The following is a 19,761-nucleotide window of genomic DNA, read 5'->3' on the forward strand; positions in this document are numbered from 1 at the left end:
ACCATCACCTCACTTCTGGAATTCCGGACTGCCCTCAAGACCTGGCTTTTCGAATAAGCCTTCAGGACCTTCAAGCACCTGGATACCCTATGGGGGGATAAGCAGCGCTTTATAAATCCTGATTGATTAATTGATCAGTCATTCATTAAGAGGGACTCTGTAGAGAATGTGTGTGCTTGATACGCAACGTAAAGCCTGCACAAACCTTAGTTTTATAATACCTGACATCATAATCACAACTAGGGAAAAAATAGTAAAATAATAACTGAATGAAAAATAAGAGGCCAACGTTTGTCAAAGTCATGAGATTTACCCAGTGACAGACAATTAGAGCTTTTAGTTGCTGCCACTAATTTACCAAAAACATGTATGTAGCTTATCTCTAACTTTCTTTGAAAGATTATTGCTTCAGGCATTTGAGAGTCAACAGCCACCAACGCACCATTTCATAGCTTGTTCCCCTTGGCAGCAATTTATAATTACGACGTCTGACTACCAATTTAAACCACAGCAACGTTGGACTGTTCGCTTGTTGTTCCTTGCTGTTAATTTTCGGAGCCGTTAATGCAAATCTTTTCGGGACATGTTTTAATTTGATGTGCAACACTGCATACCGCCAAGCAGAAGACAGTGGGTGCTAATGGTAAATGACTGTTCTGCAGAAGCAGAGGGGATGTTATTATTTCAAGGGACAATCTTACCGAGTGAGAGTACATTTTAGGATAGTGCACATCGTTAAAAAGCTCCCTCATATTTTGGGTAACAGTGACAGGCACTCTGTTGTTCACTGTCGAAGCTCAAACATGGATATAATTGTATCTTCAGTTCTAGCAATATAACCGCTCTTCGCTACAGCAATTTAAGTGTTGCTACAATAGACAGCAGAGAATTGTCAAATTTCCGTCACCATTACATTCAGCATTAAATGTGTTACCCATATTAAACTGGAAGTTGTTTTGATGGGGGGGGGGCGTCGATGCGGGCCATACTCCTGATTCTCGGTATGCTCTGAGGCCCCCCCTTTTTGCCCCTGCCATTACGGACCTGCTATTCTACCCCCCCGAAGGGCCCTGAGACTCGGCCCTCCTCTTTCTGATCCCTCCCGCCAATGAGAGGGATGATTTCCTGCTGGCGGTGCCGCAACTGGCTTAATCGTAGAGGACTAGCCTTGATGGTTGGCCGTTTAAGCGAGTGTGGGCGCCATTATTCATACCGCGCCCTAGTTGGCTGTAACCTGTGCGGATCAGTTGCCCTGTGCGATGCCAGCAGCGGCCAAAGAGTCAATCACTGGTCAGCATCGAGACAAAGTAATATAGTAGCGCACAGCAGCCCACCATTGCTAGAAACCACATCAGCTGAGCGCAATCCTTTCCCCTCCGTGGGTAAGTAGCACCCAGCAGGGACCTACACTGGTTAGACATTTATGCTTCGCTGAAAAGGTTTAATTGTATAGTTCTCTATGAAAAGGAGTTTGGATTTAATGATCACCATTGTGGGACACATATCTCCAAAAACGCAAAAACCCACTTCTTGCAGATAACGCAATTGTGAGCGAAGTCACCATCAGTATATGGCTGCCTAGCGTATTGGACATGCGGCGGTTACGACCCCGTTATTAGTTAAGGAAAATACTCGCGCTGCACTCCACTCAAGACGAGCCTGTGTAATGGCTTTAGTTTCCCGCCCAACCCCGGAGGATGCCGCCGGGTGGGTCAGGCTGGTCGGGAGGCCCCAATGGTTATATGACAATGCCCGTGCGAGTGCTGCCTTCGTGCCTTTATTTTTTAATTGAAGTGTAGCGGGGAGAGGGAGCTTGGGCCCCAAGGCAAGTAGCGAAGAAGTGGCTCATACGTGGGTAATAAGGACCCTGCTGCGACCACATACAACCTTTTTTGCTATAGTGCAGGGAGCCTCCATGGCCCTCGTTGTCGGTACCGTTGTACCCGCTGCCCCACTGATAGTCGGCATGTTTTCCCTTAGCATAATGGCGCCAAACGTGTTTTGTCGAGGTCTGAACCCGGGGCTGTTTGCATTGGACTACTACGGCAAACGCAGATGAAGTGCTTTTGTCCTTGGTACGAAAAACTCTTTCTATCCTGCGCCCGTTTTCGTGCCCTGACCATGCCGTCGGGAAGACGTATACGCCCCATAGCCTTCTTAGTTTTACCGGCCCTTGGCATCGCTCGTAACCCCGTCCCGGCTGTACCCGTATTTTTCGGATTCCCCGTGGCTTTACGGTGCCTCCACCCCGGTCCATTATTGTTAAGGTATTCCCAGCCCATGCTCACCTTGTGATCGTGCCCTCATCCTCGGGGGCACCGTCGCCCGCTCCGACCCATCCTGCGGCGTGTTGTCTGGCCCCTTCCCATGAGATCGGCACACAATCTTTTGTTCCTTGACCATAATCTTCCGATCCACCGTGTTGACTCGAGGTGTCCCTGTTGCGAGCCTGCAGCCTCGTCGGCCCTTAGAGCCCCGGGACATGGCTTGATGGCACCAAACACCGCCGCTCTGGCTCCAGGTGCTAGCGCCATCATGCCTATGTTCGTCGATTTCTCGCCAGCTTCCTCGCTTCTTTTCCGGTGCGTTGACCTCTTTCACATTCGTTCTCCTCCCCCATGGATGTTGCTTCTCCTTAGCTGGGATTTCCGCTGGCGGCATTCCTTCTTTTTCTTTTCTTCTTCGTTTGCACGGAGGAGAATTGAAAAGTGATCTTCTGGGCCGTTGGCCCTTCTTTTAGCCTCCTCCTTGCCTTCTTTGCTCGCCCCCTGTTTGGGGGGGAGCTTACTTTGTTTGTGGGCCAATCCTGGCCCTCCCCGGTCTAGCCATGACTTTAATTATGGAGGCGCGTGGGGTCCCACCGCCGGCCGGCGTTCCGCACGGGCCTCTATTGTGTACGGCTATGCCTTCCCTGGCCCAGGTCCAAATTTCCGTCACCATCACATTCTGCATTAAATGTGTTACCCATATTAAACTGGAAGTTGTTTTAGAAAATACCTTTCGTAACGGATTCAACGCCAATGAAATTGCTAGAAAAGCATTGGGTAAGCTCAAAGGTCTTGATGTTTTTTCTGATCAGGGCTGCATAAACCATATGCCATTGCTAGGGATCCCTTAGGCATAACTTGCCCCTTTTGCACAAAGCCAGCCATTTCAAGGCAATTGTAAGATATATGTACTGCAGAGATGGAGGTAGAGTACATATGGTAGGTTAGGTATGGGGGTACATTTTTGTAGGTTAATAGATAGCTCTCGGATGATAGGTCGGCAGATATGAATGTATGGTAGGCTAGTTATGGTAGGTTAGGTAAACTATGTTAAACATGGTAGGTATGGTTGGTAGGTATTTATGCATGGTAAGTAGGTGATAGAGAATTAGGTATGGTGGTAGACTTGGTAGGTATAGTAAGTACTATAGATTATGTATGGGCAGTAGGTTTAGCATTATATGTTGGGTATGATAAGTTGGTGCAGTAGGTTTGGAAGGTATGGCACGCTAGTTATGGTGAAGAGGGTAGATAATATAAAGTAGGTTAAGTATGGTTGATATGTGTGATGAGTATTGCAACTAGGTCTGGTAGGTAAGTATGCCAGGTTAGTAATGCTAGGTATATATGGTAGGTTGGTATGCTACATTGGGTATGATAGTCAATTACAGTAGGAATACTGGGTAAGGAATGGTAGGTTAGATATGATAGGGCCTAATAATGTTTATGTTTGAAATCTAAAAGCCTTTGCAAATATAGCATTTTCTATGCTTCTTGCTAACATATCATTGCATTGTTAAGGAGAAGAAAAAACATACTGTTAATAATAAAGCACACTTTTTACTTAAAGAGAAGAGGTTTTAATATATTTCTGCTTATAATTGTAAATGCTTTTTATCTGCTAATCACAGCACGAAATAACAAAGAATGGTTTATTATTACAATCGCGTGTAGAGGTTTGTCCTTAATGAGAAGGATGATAGTAACAAGAGTAACAATAGTAGTAATATAAAACTGTCTCCATTGCTGAACAGACCTACACTGTACCCTTACATGAGAGATTATGCAATTGATGCAGAAGTTGAAGTTTGCATTGTAAGTGGTTGTAAAAAGGCATACACAGCGGAACATGGCATAGTACTTTGGACAAAAGGTGAGTATCATTGTTGAATCTTTGAGAAAGTCTATGAGCCTAGTACATTTTTGTGAACAAAAAAAGCTGTACATACATTAACGTCTTACTATGACAACAAAGTAAAACTAATGGCTGCTGAAGGGAGAGTAGTGAATAGCACTGTGCCTTTATTTTATTAAAGGCATCAACATTCAAACAGCAACCAGTGAAGCCAGATATCACCAAATAAAATGTCATCATGTCAGCAAAGTATATGCAGCAAAGTACACAAACTGAGTTTCAGTTTCAAGCTACACATCATGATGCATCTGACATTTAACAAAAGAACTACTTTATTTCATCACTAAAGGCTACATGGGATAATATAACCACCCTCAATAATCTGTAGCCTTGACTGACAGCAGTGGGAAGCCATGAAGCCAATACCTGAAGAGGCTGATACAAAGCTACACTTCTGTACCCTTCTTTTTGAAATATTGATGTCAACAGTTCCCTCAACATACAGCGTAAGCTGTCTGTCTCTAAACCAAAATACGCTAACATCCATTCTGTGTGTGAAATGCTTCAACTTTATGACTTTCAGCATGATTTTTGAAACAAAATCTTACTAAAAAAGTTGATTTAAAATAGTAGTAGTAATAATGTTCTGGCTAACGCATGGCTATGCAAAATACATAAATCTAGAGGTAAAAAAGTGTTTCCATTCATCCCACTTTAACATGATCAAACCCTAAAAAGAACATCTCTTAGTTATTGTTACTTGACCTCTAGCACGTTAACACTCCTCTCACCCTTTATCCTTTATCCTTGATCCTGACAATTTTGCTTTGTTGGGAATAATTAGGCTCCACAAAATAGGTGGTGGTATCGCAATTATTTTTTTAAAAAATCTATAAATGTAAAATTGTGGACCTGCAGATTCCTAACTGCGAAGCCCTGTTCTTTTCTATTCCTTTTTCTTCCAAATGTACCTTTTCAGGTGCACTTATTTATCGCCCCACTGGTCCTTTTTACAACTGGTGATCAGCTCTCTCTGACTTTTTGGCCCCCATATCTTACAGGCAGCCAATTTCTCTGTGCTTGGTGACCTCAACCTCTATATCAAGGACTCCAATGATAAACCAGCATCTGCACTGATAGAGGACTTGAACACTCTTAATCTTCTGCTGCTCAATTCCTCACCCACTCACAATGTGGGGGACCTTTCGAAGCCCATTTTTTCCAATCTCCCAACCTTATCTGTTGTGCTACCCATCCAACTTTGCTGGACGGATCATTTTGCAGTACCGTTTAAATTCAGTTTCTCTCCGCCTCTTTTACCCGGCCGGCCTCACTGCCTAAAACCTGGAATTGGTCTAAACTTGATATGCTGGTGCTTAATAAACTGCTCCTCGAAAAAAAACACCCTTATATCCCTACCTGACCCAGGCCAAATCTCTGTGCATAAATGCCTCACGGGGGCTATCGACTTGACCTTACCACTTTCAGCTAACCCACAAGACAGAATGCATACTTCCACCCCCTGGTTTACTGACTCCTGTAGACAGGATAAAAACAGCTGCAAAGCCTTAGAAAGACATTGGAGAAAACACTATGCACCCGAGGTTAAGTCTGAATACTTGACAGCATTGAAGAAATACCATGCCCTTTGTAGATCTGCTGGTGCGACCTTCTTCACGGAGAAGATCACGAACTCCCAACACTGCCAGAAAACCTTGTTTAAAGCCGTGAACAAACTCTCGGCAGCCAGTACTTTTCTGCCTCCCCTTCTCTATCTCAACATTAGTGCAATGACCTAGCGACGTTTTTTCAAAATTAAACCGACTCCATCCACTGCCAACTTGATATAGAAGCCTCCCAACAAGGGAACCTATCATTCCCCGTGATTCAAACTGGCCGGTCATTTTTATACATCACCCCAGGTTTTTCAATTTGAGGAACCCTCACAAACTAGGGTATAACTCCCTTTGGACTTGGCTACACTGCAATCATTACTAGGATCCATCAAGCCCAGTTCCCCACTTGACCCACTTCCTCCCTCCACACTCTTGGGCGAGGCTGCCCTTACCGTGATTCTCAACCTTCTCAATACATCTCTAAGCACAGGACATGTAATCCAGAGCTAGAAACACACTTTTGTTATTCCCTTGTTAAAAAAGAATGGTCTTGATCCTCTCTGTTGGACTAATTTCCGCTCGATATCTCTTCTGTCTGTTTTTTCTCATATACTGGAAAGGCACATCAATGCCCAATTCTCCTCCTTTGTTGCAATTCGCTATTTGTTTCATCCTTCATAGTCTGGTTTTAGACCAGGTCATATCACCGAATCTGCCCTACTTGGGGTCACTGAAAGTCTCAGGCAACAGCTAGACTCTGGTGGTACTGCCACCCTCATTCTGCCAGACTTGATTGCGGCATTTGATATGGTGACACATTCCATCTTGGCAGACCGACTTGAAGCCTCAAGTATTGAGGGCTTGGCCTTAAGTTTGCTGATCTCCTCCTTGAAATATCATACCTTTCAAGTCTTCTCGAATAACACAAGATGGAATACCCTAGCTTTAACCTCCAGAGTGCCTCAGGGATCGATTTTGAGCCCTTTGCTCTTCAACACATATGTTCGCCCTCTGGCAGGCATGGCTGAGAAGTCCGGACTGACCATCTTTTCTTATGCAGATGATACCTAGATTATCTTCTCACTTTCAGCCGCTCAGCAGCAAGATCCCTCCCTGCTCCAGGTTGGACTGATAAATATCTCCCTATGGATGACCAGAAATGCCCTGATGCTGAAGGCACTAAAACAGAGGGCCTTGTTCTGGGTAACAACCCCACATTTTGGGAAATTAACCTCTGGCCTGACACTCTGGGACCATTGCCTGCTCCGGTCCCAAACGTTAAGAATCTGGGTTCTATTATTGACAGTAATCTTTCCCTCAAACCTCAGGTGTCAGGGTTGCGGTGACCTGATTCGCTGTTCTCAAATGGCTTAAAAAGATCCTTTGGCTAATTCCACTGGCAGCCCAGAGAACAGTTATGCAGGCTCTCGTGACATCCAGACTGGACTATGGCAATGTTTTATACCTGGGTGCAGATAAAACTTCAGTCCATCATCTGCAGATCATTCAGAATATGGATGCGTGCCTCCCTTTTCTGCTGAATAGATATGCTTCTGCTTCACCCCTGCTTCATAAACTACACTGGCTCAAGCTGAACAAGCGCATCGAAATCAAGGCTTTATGCTACATGTTTCGGGCCAAACTCAGCTCGGCTTCCTTTTACATCCAAAGCCTGGTGAAACCCTATGTGCCCGCCCGACAGTTCAGATCATCCTGCCCCTCACTGTTCTCAGTGCCCAGGTTCTGCCTTGCTCACTTCTTTTCCTACCTGGGCCCCAAACTCTGGAACTCTCTTTGAGTTGAGCTCAGGAACTGTCACTCTCTGTTAGCCTTCTGTAAAAACCTAAAGACGTTCTTTTTAGCCACCAAGCTTGAATCTCTATCTTGGGGCTGCCGCTTAGCAGCCTTGCAGCTCAGCTGCCGCCTTGTCCAGCGCCGGGAGACCCTTTTTGGTAGCTGGGCGCTCTATAAATCAACTAATAATAATAATCCTAAACCCAATGCTATTCTTGAATGTTAACGCTACACCCTAACCTTTACACCATTCTTAAATCTAAAGCTAAACCTCAAAGGAATCCCAGTCCTTATTCTAACCCTTACCCTGCCCCATTACCTACTCCTTAATTCATCACTTGCTTGTCTTGCAGATGGATCTCGAACCCTTCTTTAAAGTGCAGGCAGGTTGCTGCCAACACAGATAAACGCAGAGGGGCTTTGAAGCTGCCGATTTGCATTTCATTGTATGCAGGTTCACGGTTGCCCTGGGTGCAGAGAATTCATTGTAGGTCACACTGTCCCTGTCTGCACCTAACAAACATGCATACAGGTGCACCTTGGTGCAATCAAGGAAAGTGCACCCTATATGTGATACAGGATCATTAGTCATCACATCTCAGTAATTACATTAGTAGTTATTATATAGGGACTGCCTTTACTTTGGATCTTTATTAGTAAATACCTTTTTTATATTTTATATATATGTTTAGGTACCTAGACACACAGACAGACAGATTGACAGGCAGGCATGTAGTAAGGGGCTGCCCTCTTAGGAGGGTGCTCTCCAGGCACTGCGGGTAGCCGCACAGCACAGATACTGGCAACCCATCCCCGCCTCATTAGGCCCTGAGAACATATCCCCCCAGGCAGTTATTTTTTATTAAAGGGGGCAGTGTGTATGCTTTTTGAGTGGATGTGTGAGTGGGTCTGTGAGTGTGTGTGTGCAAATCTGTGTGTGTTTGAGTGGGTGTGTGAGTGGGTCGGAGAGTAGGTGTGTGAGTGTCTGCATGGGTCTGTGAGTGGGTGTTTAAGTGGATCTGTGTGTGGATATGTGAATGTCTCTGTGGGTCTGTGAGTGGTTGTGTGAATGTCTGTGTGGGTTTGTGGGTGGGTTTCTGAGTGTCTGTGAGTGGGTGTGTGAGTGTCTATGTGTTAGTGGGTGAGTGTCTGTGAGTGTGTGAGTGGACATGCAAGTGTGTGAGTGGGTCTGTGAGTGGGTGTTTGAGTGTCTGAGCGAGACTGTGAGTGGGTGTCTGTGTGGGTTTGTGAGTAGGTGTGTGGGTGTCCGTGTGGGTGTGTGAGTGGGCCTTTTGAATAGGTCTGTGAGTATCTGTGAGGGTTTGTGAGGGGGTGTCTGAGTGTATGTGTGGGACTGTGAATGGGTGTGTGAGTGTGTGAGTGGGTGTCTGAGTGTCAGTGTGTGTCTCTGATTGGCTATATGAGTGTGAGAGTCTGTGAGTGGATATGTGAGTGAGTGGGTGGGTCTGTGAGTGGGCCTGCAAGTGTGTGCATTTCTGTGTGGATCTATGAGTGGGTGTGAGAGTGTCTGTGTGGGTCTGAAAGTAAGTGTGACTGGGTCTGTGAGTGGATGTGTGTGTGAGCGAGTGGGAATTTGAGTGGATGTATGAGTCTGTAGGTCTGAGTTGGTATGTGAGAATGTGAGTGGGTCTGTGAGTAGGCATGTGAGTCTCTATTTGGGTCTGTGAGGTGGTATGTGAGTGTCTGTGTGTATCTGTGAGTTGGTGTGTAAGTTTCTGTGTGGGTGACTGAGTGCATGCATGTATGTCTGTGAGTGGGTGTGTGAGTAGGTTTGTGAGTGGGTGTATATGTGTGTGTCAGTATGGGTCTGTGGGTGGATGTGTGAGTGAGTCTGTGAGTGGGTGTGTTAGTGGGTACATGAGTGAATGAGTTTGTGATTGGGTATGTGTGTCTGTTTATAGCTGTGAGAGGGTGTATGAGTATCTGTATGGGTCTATGAGTGGGTATGTGAGTGCCGATGAGTGTCTATGGATTGGTGTGTGAGTATCTGTGAGGGGGTGTGTGAGTGTCTGTGAGTGGGTGAGTCAGAGTGGGCCTATGAGTGGGTATGTGAGTCTGTAAATGGATGTGAGTGTTTGCATGGTTCTGTGAGTGGGTCTGTGGATACATGTGTTACTGTGTGAGTCTGTGAGTAGGTATGTGAGTATCTGTATGGGTCTGTGAGTGAGTGTGTGAGTGAGTGTGTGAGTGAGTGAGTGGCTCTGTGAGTGAATGAGTGATTGTATGAGTTGGTGTGGGAATATGTGTATGAGTGTATGTGGGTTTGTGAGTGGGTGTCTGAGTGACTTTGAGTAAGTGTGTGTGAGTGGGTACCTTTCTGTGTCTGTGAGTGGGTATATGAGTATCTGTGTGTGTCAGTGAGTGGGTTTGAGAGTCTCTTTGTTGGTCTATGAGGGGGTGTGTGAGGGACTGTGTGAGTTTGTGAGTGGGTATGTGAGTGTCTGTGTGGGTCTCTGCGTGGGTATGAGTTTCTGTGTGCATCTGTGAGTGTGTGTAAATGTCTGTGTGGGTATGTGACGGAGTGTGTGTGTGTCTGCATGCATCTGTGAGTGGGTGTCCGAATGCCTACTTGGGCCTGTAAGTGGGTGTGTGAGTGCCTGTGCAGCTATGTGAGTGGGTGTGAGAGTGCCAGTGTGATTCTTTGAGTGGGTGTTTGAGTGATAGCATGAGTCTCTGAAAGGGTCTGTAAGTACCTGCTTGAGTCTGTGAGTAGGTGTGTGAGTGCCTATGTGTGTCTTTGAGGGATGTGTAAGTGACTATGTGGGTCTGTGAGTAGACGTGGGAATGCCTGCATTGATCTGTGAGTGGGTGTGAGGGTACCTGTATGATAATGGGTATGTGAGTGCCTGAATGCATGGGTCTATTAGCACAGGTATTTTTAAGTGTGTCAGGATCTGCAAAGTCATCGCAGATTCACATGGGGCCACGCTGAGTGCCATGGCAGATCTGCAGAGCCCAGCACATGGGAAAAAAACATTTTAAGGCAATTTATTGCCCAATATAGGTCCCTCTGAGACCCCTCTAACACACCCATAGGGTTAGGGTATCTCTACCTTGACCCTCTCAATCACCTTGCACATACATTGTGAGGCGCCATTTTCCAATACTTAAAATGGCAACCACAGCTTCCTGGTCAGGTTGCGGCAAGTCAATCATGGCATTTCCATTGTCGGTGGATCCGCAGAGGATCTGTATGCCTAGATATACAATTTTCTTTTTTGTTTTATAACTCCACAAGTACTGGTTGGATGTACACCAACCCCCAAAAAGATCTCTTGCTTTCTGTCCACTTTGGTGTAATTCGTCCAGGGATTCGGGCTGTTGTTGTGTCTAAAATTCACCCTGAAACTTACTACAAAGCAGCTGAACTCAGGTGCATACTAGTTTAGAAAAATTTGCGGAGGTTCATCAAATGGGCCAAAGTTATTGCCAAAATAACAAATGCTTTTCCTGTGGATACTAGGTCCTAATTATAACTACCTACCAGTTAGGAAATAGAATTAAAAATACCTTAGATAGTCACTAGAAAACAAAGGTAACAGGGCCGTTATAGTTAGGTTATATTCAGCAGTTATAACTTGTGCTCTAAGGTAACTATAACTTGTGCCTCCGTCAATGCCCTGTGTGGCAGGGGTTGCTGCTGCAGAGGATTGGCCAATGGGCCTGGTTACAGGCCGGATCCTGCAGCCAACCCCCTAATTGCAGCAAACGTACCACCATGCTCAGCCTTCGGCTGTGCGCAAAGAGGGGTTGGCTGCAAGTCCTGGCCCTGCGGCCACCTTTGTACATGCAGCATATGTGGCTGTGTGAGTGCCTGTGTGGATCTGTTAGTTGGCATGTGAGTGGTTCTATGGGTCTCTGAATGGATGTATCAGTGACTGTATGGGTGTGTGAGAGGGTGTTTGAGTGAGTGTATGAGTGGGTGTATGGATGTGTGAGTGGATATGTGAGTGATTGTGTGGGGTGTGAGAGTGTGTGAGTATATGATGGGTAGTGTATGAATAGTTGTGTAAGTGGCTGTGTGGGTCTTTGAGTGGTGTATGAGTGGCTGTATGGGTGTGTGTGTCAGTGGTTTTGCTATATCAGTGTGTGAGTAGGTATGTAAGTAGCTGTGTGGGTCTGTGAGTGTGTGTGGAAGTGGCTTTGCTGTATCGGTGTGTGAGTAGATGTGTAAGTGGTTGTATGGGTCTGTGAATGAGTGAGTGAGTGTGTAAGTGACTGCATGAGGATCAGTGGATCTTCATTCACCCAAAAAAAACATTTTGGGGCAATTTCTTGCCCATAATGGGTCACTCTGAGACCCCTCCATCACTCCTATGGTGTCAGGATACCTCTATCCTGACCACTTATATCCTATATTATTTTTTAATATCCTTCCCTCTGGAACCATGTTCCGAATCACAAAATTGCAGCCGCAACTATCCTCATCTCTAGATATACATAAATAATTTTTTTAATAACTCTAAAACTAGTGAACAGGTTTACGCCAGCTTACAAAAAGAGATCTTTATGGACCAAGATCTGGCTTTCTGGTGTAATTCCATTCAGCAATTCAGGCTGTAGTCATGTCTAAAATCCCTATGGGAAGTTACATGGTAAAAATATGTTTTGGGACCCCCCTTTTTCTTGGTGCCTGCTTGATATGTATATAATCAGGCTTGCTATACAAACATATTTATATCAAGCCTGTAAATCCTCAAGGCATTACTAGAGGTCCCTTTTGAGGCAAATGCAAAATCTTAAAAATTCTTCCCAGAGCTGCAGATCTTTAAACTAATACTAGAGTTTTATTTTGAGTCAGATGCAAACACGCTGAAACCCTTGTATGAAGCTGCAGTTCCCCTAGTCGTTACTAGGTATCCCTTTCAAGTCAAAGGCAAAAGCTTTGATATTTTTTCATGAAGGTACAGTTCCACAAGTCATTGCTAGGTGTCCCTCACAAGTCAAATTCAAAGGCCTTTAAATTCTTTAATGAGGGGGCGTGGCCAAGATTGCGGAGCGGTAGGATGCAGGATCGTGTCCCTCCGGCACCGCCAAACTTAAGCATTGTTTTACAGCCTAGAAGCACCAGCAGGGCGAGTTTCCTGCTCAGAGAAACTGCGTGAACGGCCCCGCATCAACAGGCAGCAGAGGCCCATGTTACGTTATGTTACATACATTTGTAATGCGCACTGCTGCCCCAGCAAAGGGGCGTCCAGGCGCACGGCAGGTAAAAATGCAACACTACAGGAAACACAACAGAAAAGAGGAAAGAGAATTTATTAAAACAAAAAGGTTTTTAAGGCCTTACGAAAAACTAAAAGATCATCTAGCAGGCGCAACTCTACTGGAAGGGAGTTCCAGAGCTCGGCTGCTCTGACCCGGAAAGAACGGCCACCAGCCCGACACAGCCTGTATCGGGGAATCACAGTGAGTGCCTGACCCAAGGATCTCAGGGGCCGAGTAGGCACATACCAGGACAAAAGATCCGCAAGAATAGAAGGGCCTACCCCCCTCAGAATCTTGAACGCCATGCACAGCACTTTAAACTGAATTCTGGCCCGGATAGGCAGCCAGTGCAGTGACCTCAATGTGCTGGAGGCAGAACAAGAACGGGGTAGGCCAACAATAGCTCTCGCCGCAGAGTTCTGGACACGTTGGAGGCGGGTGACCTCAGCCACATTGGACCCTACCAGAAGAGAGCTGGCATAGTCCAGGCGAGATAACACTGTCGCCTGGACAATCAGCTGCCTGGTGCGATGGTCAAAGAACTTCAAAACAGGGCGAAGTGACCGTAAGATACCAAAGCAACAGGCCGCGATTTTCTTCGTGTGGCCAACGTAGCTGAGGGAGGGATCCATCCATACTCCTAAGTTCTTTAATTCCGTGACCGGAAGGGGGGCCGGCCCCAGCTCCATAGGCCACCACCTGTCCCCCCATAGCTCCGATCTCTTACCTACGATCATGATCTCTGTTTTCTTGGCGTTGAGCTGGAGACAGTTGTTCCTCATCCAGCTCGCCACCGCCCTTAGTCCACTCTGAAACCTGGGGGCATCCCGGTCGGCATCCCCGCTGATCGTAACCGCTAGCTGAGTGTCGTCAGCATATGAGACCATAGTCATGCCCCATTGCTTAACGACCTCAGCCAGCGGTCTCACGTAGAGATTAAACAACGTGGGGCTCAGCGAGGATCCTTGCGGCACCCCCTGTTTCAAAGGATGGAATTGGGACTGGAATGGTGGGACGGCAACGCTAAAGAAACGATCGTCTAGAAAAGACCGGAACCACTGGAGGGCAGGACCACCCAGCCCAATCTCCTCCAGGCGATGCAACAGGATAGGATGCGAAACAGTATCAAACGCGGCGCTCAAGTCCAATAAGACGAGCGCTGCTGTCTGTCCCGCATCCATCACCGTGCGAAGATGTTCAGCCATGGAGAGGAGGGCGGTCTCCGTGCTGTGTCCAGCACGGAACCCATTCTGGGTGGGATCCAAGATGTTAGCATGGATAAGGTGGGCAGAAAGAACTTTGTTGACATGGGCCTCCAACACTTTAGTCGGCCACGGAAGTAAGGAGATGGGCCTATAGTTTTCAGGTTTATCTGGATCCAGGGACGGCTTCTTCAAGATGGGAGAAACCACTGCCCGCTTCCAGCTAGCGGGTACCGTGCTTGATTCCAACGAGATGTTAATCAGGGAGTGAACCACGGCCCGTCCCACAAACGACTGCTCTCTAAAAAGAGTCGCAGTAAGGGGATCAGCGGGGGACCCTGATTTGACCTGCAGAGCCAGGAGGTCAAACCCCTCACCATGATGAGCCGTGAGTGAGCGAAGTGGTGCCACCTGGGAGTTGGCGTGATCCGGTGGCCACGCTCTGTGGTCTGACCCCAGGTGGATACACGGTGCAGAAGGTGAGACTGCTGCCTGCAATCTGCTCAGCAGTGATTGACGGCGAGAATGGAGCGGTGCTGCCGCCGACGCTGAGGTTAGCAGGCACGCGCCATTTTGTATGCCTTACTATTGCGAAGCTCCGGCGAAGCACACAGGCCCGGCTGGTGCGACGGTTTACCTGCTGCAGTGGGACAGCTGGAAGACGTGCAGTGTGGAGAGCTCAGAGGTCCCCCGAGAGTTGCCTAGCACGGAGCAGCAGATAGACATCCCAGGCGGGTCGAATCTGCCGCCCGACGAGTAAGCAGCGCCAGCCTCCATTTCAGCGCAAAGCAAAGGCCACACAGGCGGGCGCACCGGAAGAAGAACTGCCAGGTTCCAAGTGCTGGGCGGAGGTGCCTGGTAGTGGGACGCGGTGGTCTGTGGGTCGACGGACGGAGAGCGCTGTGGGAGTGACGACCCCCATGCACTGCCTGTGACATCGTAGAATTCGGAGCAGCAACTGACACTGGTGCATAGCTCGGAAGGGCAGGGACAACGGACCTGCCATTGTGGGCGCCACGCCAGCGCCCGAACGCATCACGCACCTGACGACTGGTGAGCCACTGCAGCAGTAAGGGGGCGAGATTCCTACTGGGGCCAAGACGTGGGGTGGCTCTCGGTGCTTGCTGGCCCTGAAGCCCTGCAGCGCCTCCGCCGGCACACAACTGGACAGCGAGAGCATGGCTTTACTAAGGGCCAGGACAGATATCGGGGCCTGTGGCTTCATCAGCCTTCTAGCCTGCATATAATGCTAAGGTAGGTGCCAGCGGCTAGATCAGTGCAACATGGCGGCGGCCTGCACCAAGAAGGAGAAGGCTTTGAAGGAGATGCTCGCGAAACTGCAAGGGTTGACCTCTGCGTCTGGTGAGAAAACTCCTGGACTGGCAGATGGCGACGATTTCCCGGCCAGCAAAGCATTTATGCTGGAACTCTTTACTGCCATCAAAGAGGATATACAGGAGCTTAGGGACCAACTCGCAGCAGATCTCAAAGAGGTACGGAGAGATGTGGATGAAATCAGAGAGCGGGTGGCCACACTTGAGGAGCGCAATGTCAATCGGAAGAGGACCTCCACCAACTGCAGCAAGAGATGCTACGCCTTCGGGAACAACACCTTGATCTCCAGGCACATGCTGAAGATTTAGAGAACCGCTCTCAACGGAACAAAGTGCGGATCAGAGGCATGCTATGGAAAGCGGAAGGTGACAACCTCAGGGCCTATGTTGGGGAGCTCTTTCGGCAGGTGTTGGGAGAGACGGAGGTGGCGGACGTACGGATGGATCGAGTCCATAGAGTGGGCCTCCCTTGCGGCAACAAAGCGCCCCCGCCGGACATCCTCGTATGAGTGCACGACTTTCAACTGAAGGAACGCATCATACGAAAGGCGAGAGAGCCCCAGCCCATACAGTTCTGGGGTCACAAACCTGCATATTCCAGGACTTGGCAGCCTCCACTCTACTCAGGCGACGTGAATTTAAGGTGGTGACCACGCATCTAAGTGAGCAAGGCATCCCTTACTCATGGGGCCATCCTTTCCGCATTATTGTCAAGCACCAGGGGAAGCCGCTTCAAATTTGCTCTCTCGCCGAGGCTATGACGGTCCTTGGCCTGGAGAGTACACCGGCGACGGAACAAGCAGAACAGCCTAGATCCAAACGCCCGCCACACAGCACGATGGCAACGAGTGGGAAAGGCATCATCTGTCCTGAAGCCTGATCAGGCTACACGGTACAAAGAACGAGAGGCTGTGATCTCCTCTCTCTCGCAAACAACGGTCCATCTGGTCACCCCGTGAGGGACACAATTGTGGACTCAGGGATAGGAGCTTAGTGAGGTGTCAGGGGGACGGGGAAGGTTGTCCTACGAAGATTGCTGACAGTCTCTCCGTGGGCAGGTGGGTAAGTTTCAAGCCCGCAATGGGTTGGGCGGCTGCCTGAGCCACGACCCCCTGGATCTTTTCTACCTTGACAGACTTTAGTCATGTTATGTGTTTGATAATTGTCCTGACAACGAGTTTTTCTTTGAGAGTTGTTTTTTTTTAGGATCTTAGTTGGGGTTCTCTGCACCAGTTCGCACGTGAGACTTGCCTATGTGGGTTAGACAGGGTGCACTTAAGGCAGCACGGGTCATGGGGACAAAATGTAGGCACGATGGGTCGATATTTCACCACACTCATCGGATGGTGAAAGACAATAAGATAATTAGCCTCAATGTTAGAGGCCTAAATTACCCTGTGAAGAGGGAAGCAGTACTGTCCTTACTTGAAAATGCCGGGGGCAACATATGTCTCCTTCAAGAGACGCATCTCCTTTCCAACGACACCACAAGTATGCACGATAGGTGCTCCCCACAGCAGATTTGGTCCACGGGACCGTCTAAAAAGAATGGCGTAGAAATCCTGATTGGGGCCCACTTCCTGGGTAAAGTATTAACGACTGTCGCAGAAATAAAGGGCCGCTTGTTAGCAATTAGGGTGCAATGGGGCAGGACCCACCTCACCATAGCATCACTCTACGCCCTTTCGGAGGTTTTTGCATCTCCAGATGCAGCGATTCTGATAGGAGGGGACCTAAATCTCGCAATGGACACAGGATTAGATAGGTCTGGTCAGCGAACACATCAAACGGGGGCACTCTCTCCAAAGGGACAGGAGTGGTTGGGGGACAATGGGTTACACGATGTCTGGCACGCGCAACTCCCCGCGGAACGGGATTACATGTACTACTCTGCATCGCACAAAACTTATGCGCGGCTAGGTCACTTTTTGGCCTCTACCTCCCTTCTGCATCACCTCCATACATTCACAATACACGCCCTTATCACGGTTCATATCCCTGCGCAGCGATTGTGGACGTTTCCCCCTGGGTGGCACCTCAGAGACTCTTTTACACTCTGAGGATACGGTACAGCGTATCAGGCAAACCATAGAAGAATACCTATTGCTTAATGACATGGTTTCTACGCCATTGTCGGCCATAATGGAGGCCCTGAAACTTGTCACAAGGGGGGAATTCATTGCCATCTCTACGACATATAATAAACTCAGTAAAGAGAAGCACAGCGAACTTGAGAGTGAGGTGGGGGAACTCGAATCAATTCACAAGCGCACTGGGGCCCTGAGGGTGTGGAGGGAACTGGAGAACCGCAGGCCCCTGCTAAAACATCTAGACCTCGACAGGGCGGAATATGTCCTTCTCCGCCTCCGTCACAAATTCTACCTTAGGAGCGATAAATGTGGTAAAATGCTGTAACATAGACTGCAAGCCAGAACACATGTGACCCAGATTCAGTCACTATGGGATCACAAAGGGAAGGAACAGAGCGCGGATGACCGGATTGTGGAAGCCTTTTGTGTGTTCTATGACACTCTACACTGGACAGGGCCAGCCGGCGCGAGACCTAAGTACTTACCTGACTTCCTGTGAAATTTCACCTCTCCCCACAGCTTCGGCAGAGTCGCTTGACTCCGCGATCCGCATTGAGGAGGTAATCTCAGCCATCTCTAGATTGAAATTGGCCAAATCAACAGGTCCTGATGGGTTCCCAGCCTCCTTCTACAAGACCTTTTGTAGGGAACTGGCTCCCTTTCTAACCAAACTGTTTAACTCCTTCTTAGAGGCGGGAGAGGTAACACCCTCCATGTCAGAGGCGGCAATCTCCATCATCCTAAAACCAGGGAAAGATCCCCGGGAATGTGGATCCTATAGACCTATCTCCCTCTTTAATATTGATGCAAAAATCTTCGCGGGAATCTTAGCGGCTTGACTAAATCCTCACATGGCTGACATGATAGACCCTGACCAATCGGGTTTTATTCCGACACGACAAGGAGGGGGCAACACTAAATGGCTTCTCCACCTTATCGATAGCATACAGCATTCTGGCAGGCAGGCCTTCTTCTTGTCTATAGACGCCGAGAAGACATTCGATAGAGTGGAGTGGATTTATTTATTCAAGACGCTGCGATGCTACGGGTTCAGAGAAAATTGAATTAAATGGATCCGATGCATTTATTGGGCACCCACAGCATTTGTGAGGGTCAAGGGTAGCAGATCTGCGTCCTTTCCAATCTCCTGTGGGACCCGCCAGGGATGCCCCCTGTCCCCGCTCTTGTTCGCGCTCTATATGGAGCCCTTGGTGCAACGTATAAGAGTGGACGATCGCATAGAAGGCTTGAAATTTGGGGCGGACATCCACAAAATAAGTCTCTATGCTGACGATGTGATCCTTTCTCTTACGCAGCCGCAGATAACCCTGCCCGCCCTGCTTGCGGAACTCTCCGCTTTTGGGGACATGTCGGGGTTTAAGGTTAACCTGGGTAAATCCAATATTCTGAATCTGGTGACCCCCCCAGAAGAGGTGGATATCTTGCAACAGCAATTTTCGTTGCAGTGGACACGGAGTGACATAGTGTACTTGGGTGTCAGACTAGCCCCGACCATTGCCCGAACGGTCACGCTTAATGACACGATGTTGCTGGATCAGACGACCAAGGCGTTGGACGCCTGGTGGCGGTTGTGTCTAGCTTGGTTTGGGAGGATCGCGGCGGTGAAAATGACAGTCCTTCCACGCATTCTTTATAAATTTCAAATGCTCCCTATGTCTCTCCCACCTCGGGCGATCAAACAACTCTCATTAATACGTTTATATGGGAGGGGAAAAAGACGCGTCTCTCACTTAATCAGATGGCATGTCCGAAAGCGCAGGGTGGATTGGGGCTACCTTTGATCGGAGGCTACTACCAAGCAGTATGCCTCAGGTATCTGGTGGAAGGGAACATACCGTTATCCAGCAAACACTGGAACTTTATTGGCCAGTCCGTTGCTGGCATCAACATTTGGAGGGAATTATGGTTACCTCGCAGACACAGGGCTTGGGGCCTCTACTCCTCCCCTGTCACCTCTCCGATGCTTCGTGCCTGGGACGGGGTGGATATCTCAAAAGGCTGGACCTTTTTTCCCTCGCTGATGACCCCCATTGTGGATAACCCTGACTTTCCTCCAGGATAGGCATCTGCGGTATTTCAGTGGTGGCGGGAGGAGGGTTGTAAAAGAGTAGGGTCCCTCTTTGATACAGAAGGGCTGGTCCTTTTTGAGCAGCTCAGGCGGGATTATGGCCTCCTGGCGACTGATGCGTACCCATATATAATTGGATCACAGTGCCTTCCAATTATGCCCACATGTTCAGGCCTCTTACCGCGTTCGAAAAGTGGTTACTCCGCAAACAGGACAACCACGTCTCATACCTGAATTATATGCTATGCTTACTGCATGCCCCACTGGGCAATGCACAAGAGCACA

At 48.2% G+C, this 19,761-nt stretch overlaps 1 protein-coding gene across 2 annotated transcripts in view; it reads right to left on the reverse strand.

The window, feature by feature from the left end:
- The window catches only part of GPC3 (glypican 3), a 3,264,744-nt gene that overhangs the window by 2,774,464 nt on the left and 470,519 nt on the right, over nt 1-19,761 (reverse strand). The gene's annotated exons all lie outside the window — the stretch shown is intronic.

Source organism: Triturus cristatus, chromosome 5_2, assembly GCF_964204655.1.
Source record: "Triturus cristatus chromosome 5_2, aTriCri1.1, whole genome shotgun sequence".
Classification (NCBI taxonomy): Eukaryota; Metazoa; Chordata; class Amphibia; order Caudata; family Salamandridae; genus Triturus; species Triturus cristatus.